At 45.8% G+C, this 12,536-nt stretch overlaps 1 protein-coding gene across 1 annotated transcript in view; it reads left to right on the forward strand.

Annotated features, from left to right (window-relative positions):
• Nucleotides 1–3,193, forward strand: part of LOC148013990 (pentatricopeptide repeat-containing protein At2g03880, mitochondrial-like) — a 42,307-nt gene extending 39,114 nt beyond the window's left edge. Inside the window, exon 9 of the mRNA XM_087666731.1 lies at nucleotides 3,130–3,193. The gene's annotated coding sequence lies outside the window, so the exon portion shown is untranslated. The remainder of the gene's footprint in view (nucleotides 1–3,129) is intronic.
• The last annotated feature ends 9,343 nt before the right edge of the window (nucleotides 3,194–12,536 follow it).

Consider the following 12,536-nt stretch of genomic DNA (forward strand, 5'->3'; position numbering starts at 1 on the left):
GTGGAGAAGGGGAAAATACCCTATCCTCAATAAAGGAACAGTAAGTGAAAATAGGAATTTGAGGGAAATTGGAAGGTTGGAAAAGAAGTGGTAAAATTACTGTGGAATTAGATTGACAAAGGGAAATATATACAGCATAACGGTGAGCCAATTGTTGGTAATAGAGGAGGGTAGAAACAGAAGGTCCTAAGAGAGATCGGCTATGATAGGCATCAAAGAAAGTAGCATCAAATGGATTATGTTTGGAAAGATAAGTTAAAAGATCCATCCTCAGGTGGTTAGTACTCTGTACAAAGGTAGGAGCTGTGTTTTGTCTTTGATTGAGGACCACCGAATCAATCATGGGATGCCACGAATTATCCTGACAATCAGCCACTTTGGAGGAATAACTCTGGAACATATCAGCTATGCGCAACTCCAAATGATTGACATAGAGAACAGCCTGTAAGACCACATCCCCCACATACCATGCCATATCTATCTCATCTGGAATTAACAAATCTCCTCGGATATACATGTATGACATCAGCATGGTGTCTGGCGTGACAGAATCTTCAAAGACCATTCTAACTACCTCTGTCAACAACTCAGCAGACCAAGCCCCACTCCAGCCATTCTCTGGAAAAGGTAAATCCATCGTGGAAAGCTTCATATAGAAGACCAACTTCTGTAAGTGGTAGTGGACAAAGAAAGAATGGTCAGGTAAGACATATTCCTGAAATTGTTCAAAGGTAGACCATAATAAGTCCATTCTGGACTGCAATCTTTCCACTTTGTCTTGGAATAGAGGGCACACAGTAGCCTGTCTCTGTAGGGCAGCCAAATCCTGCTGTGAAAGAGAAGGAATTAATGAAACAGGAGGGCTTGGCGGAACAGAGCGGGACTTTGCAAGCTGATCTTGCAACTGCTGGATTTGGGAAGCTTGGTTGGCCATTGTGTCATTAGCTATCTGTAAAGCTAAAAGCTTGTCATCTAAAAGAACTTGGAATTCTTTCGCTTCACTGGACATCCTCTCCTTCTCTGCTGAAAGACTAGTAACCTGTGACTAAGCCTCGAATAACTGGGTTTTTAATGAAGAAATCTCATCACTTTGAATGGCAACCAGTTGGGTTTGCTGTTCCATTTGCTTAAATAGATCTGCTAGGGTATCCTTAGCAGATGCTAACTCAGATGTTGCCTTATGCAACTGGTCTTTGGACTGCATGAGCTCCTCATAGAAAGATGCGTACAGCTGTTGAACACAGGCTGTCACTGACAACTCAATGGAACTTTGAATATCCTTGCAGAGGAAAGGAATGGCATCTCCTGAGACGAGACTGTTCAGGGAAGGAACTGAGATCTCCAAGGATCCTTCTCTATGTGCTCTGAATAGGTTATTGCAAGTGAGATATCCAGGGAGTTCACTACCAGAAGTAGCAGGGATAGGCACTGAGGGAAGTACAACAGGGGCTTTGTCCGCTACCCTCTTCAAGCGTTTGCGCTGTATGACTAGGGGAGGCGGAGAATCATCATCCTCAATGTCAATAGGTGCTGACTCTTCTGAAGGTGGAGGAGGAGGTACTGGATCTGATGGAGGAGGTGGAGGCACAGTCTTCTGTAAACCTGAATAGGTCAAGAAGGCTAACAAATAGGATCCGTAGGTAACATTGGTAACATTACCCCTCGTGACTTTAACGAAATGCTGATCCATCTTAGTAAGGAGGTATGTGCTCCAATCAATGGCAACTCCTTTTAGCACCATCCTGGAAGCTGTGAAAAGCTCTTTGGACAAATAGTGTGATGGCGTTTTGGCAGGCATGAACCTGTCCTGAAGGAACTGGCACATCGTCTTCCAGACGGGATCAGTGATCATAGAAAACGAAACTCCTGAAGAGTTTATCACTTTCTTAACATCAAGGACCTCCCTTGTCTGCTTCTGCAACAGCTTGAGAATCTCTTCATTAGAGAAGAGCTGTCGAGTGGTCACAAAAGGTTCTCCTTTGAAGGGTAAGGACAGAGCCTTCCCTAAGCCTCGAGACGTCAATGTCATAGACATGCCTTGGACTACTCCTGTCTTCTTACTGTAAGAGGCCAGGAACTCATCACAGACGGACGGATCCTCTGGAAGTAATGGAAAAGGAGTGGCCACAAAAGCAGCAAGGCCTGCCTTCGTGAGGGGCTCAAAAGTAAGTAGGGACGAGTAATCCCTACTAACTAGTGGGACGTACTTGATAGGGGGAGAAGCATGAGAAGGCGCCATTCAGATGGTTACACACACACCACAACCACAGACAATCAAAGAGAATGCCTGCAAACCAACAGACAAAAACCAAGGATAAGAGAATTACCAATCAAACATGACCCGACCTACTAATCCCAAGCAAACCACATCCTAGAAAAAATTTGACATGACCTTGAGACTAATGCGACCGAAAGCTTCATGCGATGCATCAAACAAACACCCTGAACCCCGTATCAGGCAATAAAAGAAAAAACTGCATACCGTACCCGTAACCGTAACAAAGACAGGAAACCAAAACAAGACCATATCCGACACATATCAATACGATATTTGTGATAGAACCAAGACTGGACCATCGAAAATAACATTAAAAATGGCGTATACCCATCCCACGAAACGGTTCATTAAAAAGGGGATTAAGTGCAGTGAAGGGGGAGTTATTTAATGAAGGGTTGATTTTAATTAATTATTAAAAATGGGTGAATTTTTATAAGGTGATAAACCTTAATAAGAAAACGGCGGTTCCTTATTATGAATTTACTTACCAATTATTAGGTTAAACGGTGCAGTTATACGATTCCCGGACTTCGACTCCCGACTAGGTCTCTAAATGCAATTCATTAATTATAATTAAGGTGATGTGGAGCGCTTTTTTGCCAGCGCGTGCTCATGTGACGGCTGGTTTATTTTATTAAAATTTTAGAGTGCCTCTTTAGCGCACGTAGCGCGTGCTAAGTGAACGGCTGGTTTATTTTAATTTAAAAAAATAAATGTGTGTTTAGCACGAATGCGCGTGCCATAGTGGGTGAATTAAAAGGTTTATTTTAACAATTAATTGTGATTAAGGAAAAAAATAAATAAATAAATAACAGAAAATAAATACCTGGAAGGGTGTGTATGAAATGCAGGAATGCGCACGGAAGAGTCCCAGTAAAGGAAAAGCAAAAAGCACTGATGAAACAACAAACAACACCTGAGCAGATGTATTAATTTGATTGATGTTGGTTTTTTATTTTTATTTATTTTATTGTATTTTTAGTTGTGATTTTTTTATGTTGGAATAAATGGAAAATGAGAAAGGGAGGTGAGGGAAATTTTTTAGAATGTTTTTAGAATTTTTTAGAATTTTTAACCATTTTTAAAATGATTTTTCCATATTTTTTGGCAATTTATGGGTAATTTTAGGAAAGATGGATTTTTCTGAAATTATAGGAAAGGCAATTCCTAGCAGACAAAGGTCCAAAAATTGACAACTGGCAGAAGGAATTTTTAGAAATTTTTTTGAAATTTTTTTAATGGAAAAATTAATGTTGTGATTAATTAAGTCACATTAATCACATTAGTCACATTAGTCATATGAGTCATAAGTCACTTAAGTCAGGTAAGTTAAGTTAATCAGGTAAGTCTACCTAGGTTAGGCTGGTAAGTCAACCTAGGTTAGTCAGTTAGGTCTAACTAAGTCAATTAGGTAAGGTCTAACTAGGTTAGTTAGTTAAGGTCTAACTAAGTCAATTAGGTAAGGTCTAACTAAATCCTAATTAGCTGAGGTTAAGTTAGGTTAGTGTTAATGAGGAATTTAACGTAGGTTAACTACGGTTAGTTTCTAACCTGAGGAGGAGGTGGGGGTGATGGAGGAGAAGGGAGGTGGGAGTGGGGAGAGGCGAGCCGGCGGCGGGCGGCGGTTGTGGCGGCGACCAGGCGGTGAACGCGGGCCAGGAGGGGCGATCCGACGGCGACGGCGGCGTTCGCGAGGAGGCGACGGCGGGGCTGGCGATCAGCGGCGATCCGGCCAGGGGTGCGGGCGACCAGGCGGTGGTACGGGCGGGCGACGGCGGCGCGAAGGCGAGGAGGCGACGGCGGTGGGTAAGAGAAGAAGGAGGTGGGGGCGCAGGAGGGAGTAGAAGGCGGGGTGGGGGGAAGGAGTGAAAGGCGGGGTGGGGGGAGGAGAAGGAATGGGGGGAAGGAGGGAGGAGAAGGAATGGGGGGAAGGAGGGGCGATGGAGGGCGGAGACAGAAGGTGGAGGGAGGAGAGGGAGGAGGGAGATGGAGGAGAGAGAAGGTCGTGCACGCAGAGAGAGAGAGAGAGAGAGAGAGAGAGAGAGAGAGAGAGAGAGAGAAAGAAGAAGAAAGAGAAGAGAGGAGAGGTGGTTGAGATTCGGGGGGGGAAGGGTGTCCGTTGGGGACATGAGGGGGGTAAAATTTTATTATTATTATTATTATTTTTTCATCTTAAAAAAAAAAAAAAGAGGTAAGGGCAATGGGCGGGGGGGAAGGTGGATGGCAGGGGCAATGGGCGGGTGGGTAGTGGAAATAGGGGTGGGCAAGGGCAAGGGGCGGGGCCAAGAGGGGGCGTATCCCCGTCCCGCGCACGTGCGCGGGGTGGGGTAAAAAAATTTGCCGTGACGGGATTGAAACGACGCTGGGATGACGGTACGGGGTACGCGGACACGACCGGGGCGCGTGGAGACGCGTTAAATCGAAAAAGGGCGCGTTCACGCGCAAAATGGGCGCGAGAAAAAATGTAAAAATAAAGAAAAATTAATAACTCCCAATCCGGATGTCAAAACGAAATATCGTAAAAACAAAAAGTGGGCAGGACGACAGGGGGGAAACAAGAAAAATATGGGACGGGGGTTCTGGGAGGGGGAAAGGGCGTTCACGTGCAAAAAACACAAAAAACGAACTAAAAACGCAATTGAAAAATTAATATCGAAAGATCCGTGCATCGGAATGAGGTGCAGCAAAAAGGAAAACTAGGCAGAAAGATGTGCCCGACAATCCTATCATGTCAAAACATAATTCTGACTAAGATAAGACGCGTTCATATGGGAAAAACCCAAAAAACAAACCCGAAAATGGGATCGGAAATTAATATCTGACAAACCGGTCACCGGAATGACATGCAGTAAGAAGAAAAAATGTCCGCAGGAAGGGGTAGCACAGGGTTATCATGTTAAACCACAGTTCCGGCAGAAATAGGAGGGGTTCACATGTGAAAAACTCCAAAAATACTCCCGAAAAGTCATTTAAAATTTAATAAGTAAAAATCCAGAAGTCAAAAAAGGGTAGAGGAAAAAGGAAAAAGGTAGGGGAAGGCACGGGGGACACGGCTGTCAAATCAAATTGGAATTCCGATACAAATAGGGCAGGTTCACATGGAAAAATACCAAAAATACGCATGAAAAAGTCTTAAAAACCCAGAAAATTAATATTGGACAAACCGTGTATCGGAATGATGCGGAGTAAAAAGGAAAAATGTCAAGGGAAAAGCTGTGGTCAGGGCTATGACATCAGAGCATGGTTCCGAGGCAAGAAAAGCGCGTTCACATGGAAAACCGGCTAAATTGCGTAAAATGCTTCAAAAATTAATAACTCAAAAACCGTGCACCAGAACAGGGGTAGGTAGAAAGGAAAAATGGTCAGTTCAACGGGAGGAACAGGGCTATGAGGTTGGATTTGGATTTAAGTGAACGTAGGGTGCATTCACATAGCAGGACCTCAAAATCAGGGAATGAAGGAAAACTGCAAGGGAACAGCCCCAAGGGTGGGTGGAACATAACCGGGCGGGTGGGAAGGGACCCCAGGAGGGTAAAAGCAAGTCATGGTATACATGCATGAGCAGGGTAAGGCATATGCAAAGGATATGCAACGTAGACGCGCAGGGACGCGTCCCCACACTTAAGACCTTAACGGATAGGGTTAACCGAACATTAGGGACCTAGGACCACGCCACAGACCATCCACTAACTTCCCCACACTTAAAACATGACCATCACTAAGAAACAGAAGTTGTAGGGTTAGAAAAACTTGGCCCGTTTCGTCAAGAATCAAGGTTGAGTGTCGATGGCACGTCCAGTGTTGTTGTTGGCGCTGGAGGAACCAAGGCAGCTTCTCGGCACACGTTCGTCATGGCAGGGACCACGCGGCAGCACCCAGGGAGGTAGCTGATGGAAGGAATCGCAGGAAATTCGTCGATGATGAGGGATATTGCACTCAACTCACAGTCACTCAATTTGGAATGAAAGAACAGTCACTCGCCCCATGACTAATATCACTCGCGGAAGAATGATTAAAACCCATCACTCATACCCGGTTGAGGCATCAACAAGGGGGAATGGTGCAGAAGGAGTATGCTAGGGTGCACGGTTGATGGTGCATTAGTGCGTCCAACCCGTCTGGCATAGGTGCAAGGAAGAAGGCAAGGGAGCATTATGGTGCATTGCACAGAACAGGGTGATGTGTTTTGTGTTGATGGTAAAGACCCATCCCGTGGGTGCATAGGGAAACGGGAATATACCTGACTTCAAGTGTCGTAACGTCCCTCAATCTCACCTCTCGGTATTTGATTGAAGAAACTCCAGTCACACTCAGCCCACCCTCTGTCTCACTCTCTAGTGGTAGATACAGGAGGACAGCCTTTTCCGGAAACCCATTGATGTAATCCTCACAATCACTTGTGCAAAGATTGTATGCCTTGTGCGCATTTGATGGTGCAACTGTGCATCCCGCCCTGTGTCGGCATACGGTGCGAGAAGGAAGGCCAGGGAGCCTTATGGTGCAGTGCACAGGGACAAATTGTGCTTTGTGCTTTGAGAGGCCCACCCCGTGCGTGCAACACTTCATTCACACTTCTCACCTCTCATTCGATTTGAAGGGAAAAGACTGATCTCTCGCCCCACCCTCTGTCTCACTCTCTGTTGATAGATACAGAGGGCAACCATACTCACTTCCCCATCCGGTTAGGATGAAAGCTCACATCACTCGATTGTTTGTCGATGAAGATCGCGTCATCAGTTGTTGAAGAGGCGTACCCAGGGAGGTAGCCATCAAATCGAGCGTTGTATTGGACAGGAACATGTCGTCTGCTAGAGGACAGGTAATCACTTTGCAGAAAGACCCATGACACAGCGTACCAAGGGAGGCAGCGTCGGAATTGGATCCTAGGGATATCAATTAATGAATCCACTTTCTGGACTGCTGGGTGTTACCACCTTTTCCACAGCCAGCTTCTCGCCCAAGGGTGTTTATCACCTTTTCTTGGAACGAGGCCTGCTATGACAGGGAATTGCTTCCTTTTCTCTCATAACAGATTTGTTTTGTTTTTTTTTGTTTTTCTTTTCTTCTGTTTTTTTCTTTTCTTTTTCTTATTTTCCCCCATTCCTGAGGGTGTTTCCACCTTTTCTCGAAGAAGAGGTCGGCATGACAGGGACCTAAGTCCTTTTCTCCCATGACCGATATGTTTTGTTTTTTTGTTTTTTTTTCTTCTGCAAATTGAGCAAGGGAATGGTAGAAAAACCATGTGTCAGAACCCACCTCGCCACTGTCGCTGGTGGAAAATAGAGGATAAGAGATCAAGGCTAGAAGGGGGTTTTGAGGAGATAGAGGGTTGCGTCTACTTCATCAGGAGTGATTGAAGAACGGCTAACATAAGTAGCATCATAAGAAGTACAGTGCCGCGCCAACGAGGGAAATGATCAAGTGTCCGTAATTGTCAAGATCCCCAAGGAGGGAAGTACTTCTTCAGGCGATATCCATTAATCAGAAAGGGATCATCGGAGGCATCAACGGTCTGTATTTGGACAGAGCCATTAGGGTTGACTGCAAGTACCTGATAGGGGCCCATCCACCGCTGTTGGAGCTTGCCAGGAAACTTGCCAAATCGTGAATCATAGGCTAGGACCAAATCACCTTCTTTGAACTCCTTGTGCTTGATGAAACTGTCATGGTAAGCCTTACGTCGGGCTTGCGTGGCTTCCATGCACTGTAGAGCCATCCGACGAATTTCGTCCAAACATTCCAAATGCAGGAGACGGCGTTGCAGTGAATCGTCATCCCCCAACCGCTCTTTGATCGCCACTCTCAAAGAGGGTAGTTCCAGTTCAACAGGAAAAACAGCTTCTGTACCATACACCAACTGGAAGGGTGTTTGTCCTGTTGCTGCTTTATGGGAGGTTCTGTACGCCCAGAGGGCCTCTGTAAGTCGATCATCCCAATCACGACGATGTGCGGTAATTGTTCTTGTCAGAATCGAGCAGAGGATGCGATTGGTGACTTCGACTTGGTCGTTGGCTCTGGGGTAATAAGGAGTGGACTTGCGATGGCGGATCTTATACAACTCTATCAACTCGTCCATGACTTTGTTAAGGAAATGAGTGCCTCTGTCACTTACGAGCTCTAAGGGACTACCAAAACGGGTGATGATATTCTCGTACATGAACAGGGCCACGCTGTTACCATCGTCCCGCTTGAGGGCTTTAGCTTCACACCACTTTGTGACATAATCTGTACATACGAGGATGTATCTGTTCTGTTTCCTTCTAGTGGGAGGATCGATTGGACCTACGAAGTCAATGCCCCACTTCTCAAACGGCTTTAAGGGAAGGATAGGTTGCAGTGGCATGGCACTTGTCTTGGTGGGTTTCCCCATTCTTTGACAAGCATCACATCTTTTACAGTAATCATAGGAATCTTTGTGGATGGTAGGCCACCAATATCCCGCTAGCAGAGCCTTCCTGGTTGTAGCTTCTCCTGCAAAGTGACCTCCACATGGCTCGTCGTGGCAAGCCTTCAGAACGATCCCAATCTCTTCTCCTGCAACACATCTTCTGAGTACTTCATCTTTGCCCTTCTTGTACAGTGCACCGCCTAGCAGGGTGTATGGGGATGATTCTAGCATGAGCTTCTTCCTTTCCCGACTAGAAATACCAGAAGGGTACTTTTGGGTTGCCAGCAGATTGGCAATGTCCGCATACCAGGGAGTTACAGTTTCCACCAAAAATAGGGAAGCATCAGGGAGGTCTGGATCATCTCGTTCCTCGTCTGCAGTTTGTGGGATACGCGACAGATGATCAGCCAGAACATGGGAACGACCAGGCTTAGTAATCACCTCAAAGTCGAACTCCTGGAATAAAAGGAGCCATCTCATCAATCGTCCTTTCACATCTGCTTTGTTCATCAAGAAGGACAGGGCCTCATGATCCACATAGAATTTAAAGTGGGTAGATAGGAGGTAATGGCGAAACTTCTCCAGGGCAAACACCATTGCCAAGCACTCCAGCTCTGTCACTGTATAGTTCCGTTCCCTATCAGTGACTTTTCGGCTTGCATAATAGATCGGTTGATCCAGCTTCGAGGAGCCCTTTTGGCAGAGGACTGCGCCTAAGCCTTCAATTGATGCATCAGTGTGTACGTGGAACTCTTTCGTCCAATCAGGAGGTTGCAGAATGGGTGCCTCTATCAGACACTGCTTCAGAGTGTGAAAGGCTTTGTCACATTCTTCTGTCCAAGTAAACTCTGCATCTTTCCTCAGAAGCTTGTGCAAGGAAGTTGCCTTTGTTGCAAAATGGGCTATGAACCTTCTGTAGTAACCCACATGGCCTAGGAATCCCCTCAACTGTTTGAGGTTGGTGGGTGCTTGCAGAGCTGCGATCTTTTCGATCTTTGCTGGGTCTGTTGATATCCCTTGTGCAGAGACAATGTTACCCAACAGAACTCCAGAAGAGACCCCAAAGATGCATTTGTCGGGGTTGAGGGAAATCCCATACTCCCGGCATCGGTCAAAGCATTGTTCCAAATGTCCCCAGTGTTCACTGATCAAACTATAGACACAGAAGTCATCTAAATATACCTCAATAAAGCCGTGCAGATGATTTTGAAATGCAGCCATCATGACTCGTTGGAAAGTAGCAGGGGCATTGCAGAGCCCAAATGGCATCACTCGGTAAGCGTAGGTCCCCCATTCTGTGGTGAAGGTTGTTTTGGATTGGTCTTCTTCTGCGATTTGGACTTGGTTGTATCCGCTGAATCCATCCAGAAGGGAATAAAGCTCATGTCCTGCCACTGTGTCCAACAGTTGGTCTGTGAAAGGGATAGGAAAGTGATCCTTCTTTGTCTTGGAATTAAGTTTTCGGAAATCCACACATATTCGCAATTTGCCATTCTTCTTGGGTACAACCACGATGGGTGAAACCCATTCACTATTTGCCACTGGATAGATAAACTCGGCTTCCAGAATCTTCAGCAGCTCTGCTTTCACCAATGTGGAATAATTCGGGTTCATTCGCCTCTGTCGTTGCCGTACTGGCTTGGCATCAGGCTCCAAGTCAATATGATGTTGACATATTGTGGGATCAATCCCCTTTAGGTCTTTGTAGGACCATGCAAACACGTCCAAATTTTCTTTCAACAAGTTGTACAAGGTTGACAACTCCTCTTCTGGGAGACTGCTACCCACCTTCAAGTGGCGTTCAGTGCCTTTTGAATCCACAAAGGTTAACTGCCTTTCACCTTCTACTTCACGGATGAAGGTCCCGCGGACTGCTTCTGGATACAGATCCGACTCCTTCAAGGGAGTGGTGTCCTCTTCTGATGTCCCACTAGAACCAACTTCTTCTTTTGGTGGAGACTTAGGTTGCTCCTTAAGACGTTGGAATGGGATAAGCGCCGTTTCGGATTTGGTTTCAAAATTAATTACCTCTTGGCTTGAAGACTCATCTTCTGATGATACATCCAGGAACGTCACATAACAGGGACCCTCTGATGCTTGTTGGGTTGGTGGGACTGGTGCTTGTTGGCACGGTGCATCATCATCATCTTTCTTCGACAAAAATAGGTTAGGACGGCAGGAGCCACACTTGAAAGACGGCTTGTTCTTCTTAATCCATTTCTTATAAAGGTTTTGCATATGAGAAGATCCATTTACCAGACCAAATGGTACCATTGCCATTCTGTCCCATAGCATGAGCTCATCGGCTTCTGATGCTTCTGGAACTTCTTTCCCAATTGTATCCTCTTCAGGTGGAATAGACCCTTCCATTTTACTTTCATAATCTTCTTCGTCCATATCATATCCATCCTCTTCTGTCTCTGTCTCTGTCTCTGCTTCTGTCTCTGCTTCTGCTTCTGTCTGCTTCTGTCTCTTCTTCTGCTTCTGTCTCTGTAGGAGCTCTGTAACAGAAGAACAGATTCTCTGTTTCCTCTCCTGCCTCTGTCTCTGGCTCTGCTGTGGCCATGTAACAGGGAGAGCAGTACATCCATGCCTTTATCTCACTATCAGAAGTGACTTCAGAAGTCATTCCCGGTTCAGGCAGGAAGTATTCACCCATTGATAATGGCTTTGCATCCTTTGGAAGTCGGCTTACTGTATCCACTGTTAAGGAATGTGCCACTGTTTTCTTAGGAAGGATCTGTTTGACAGCATCTTCGTCTGCTGATGTTCCATCCGTAGCCTCGTTAGGGGAATCAGAAGATAATTCCAAGGAGGTGGAGCCATGTCCTTTTTGAGAACCATACAGTTTCAGCACCACTTTGTTGGGTCCTCTACCCAAGGTCAAGGTTCCTTTGAACCAATCCGTCCTTGCTCTAGCTTCAAAAAGCCATGGTCTGCCCAGTAACAGAGGATAGGATGTACCATAAGAGTTTGGCTTCACCACCAAATAGGTTAACCAATAATCTTTTCCAGCCACTGTAGTCTTTACATATGGGAGAATGCCCAAAGGCTTGATTCTACTCTGATCCGCCAGTCTGATGAGCCATTGGGTTGGTTGCACACCTTGTAGGCCTAGATCCTTCATCGTCACATCCGTCATAATGTTCACTGATGAACCTCCATCAATCAGTGCATTTGCAATGAAGCAGCCTTCTATCCACACGCCAGTCTCTTGGGTACCCGGATCTAGGAAAGCGTTAGCCACATCCACTTCTTTTACAGGCTCTGTAGCCTTGTTGGACTTTGTCACTGTGGAGGGAGCAATCCTTAAACCACGTCTTTTCGTCAGTATACTTTTGAACCTTTTCCGGCAACTGGGAGACAACATCAATAATTGTCGGAATGTGAGGTTTGGTCTAAAGGTATCTAGATCTCTGACCAGATCGTATTCCTTAATAGGATCCACTGGCTTCTCTAATCGGTTAGGGAATGGGGCAACACCTATTTTCATTTTTCCTCTTCCTTCCATCAGAGGAATTACAGGAACTTCTTCTGCCACTTGTGGCACTTCCTCCTCTTCTGTATCCTGGACCTCTGGTCCTGTCTCTGTAATTGTCTCTGTAACTCTCTGTGGCACTGTAGGGCTCTGTACGGCACTGTTAGGCTCTGTTCCGTTCTGTTCTTCTAGTGAAAGATTAAACTTCACTGTTCTGGCAGGAGGGTTATTTTCTTTCTGGATAGGTGGTTCCTTCTGCTTTGCACGCGTGATGGTAGCAACTTCCAATTCTACCAAATTGGAGGTAGGCTCTTGGGCCTTGGACGGACTATCAGTAGCACTGTTTTTCACTGGGGCTGGGCTTGGACAGTCTTTTGTAGTGTGGCCTTCTC

The sequence above is a fragment of the Lygodium microphyllum genome, chromosome 25 (genome assembly GCF_053477565.2).
Source record: "Lygodium microphyllum isolate KBCC chromosome 25, Lygodium_microphyllum_v1.1.10, whole genome shotgun sequence".
In the NCBI taxonomy this organism is placed as follows: Eukaryota; Viridiplantae; Streptophyta; class Polypodiopsida; order Schizaeales; family Lygodiaceae; genus Lygodium; species Lygodium microphyllum.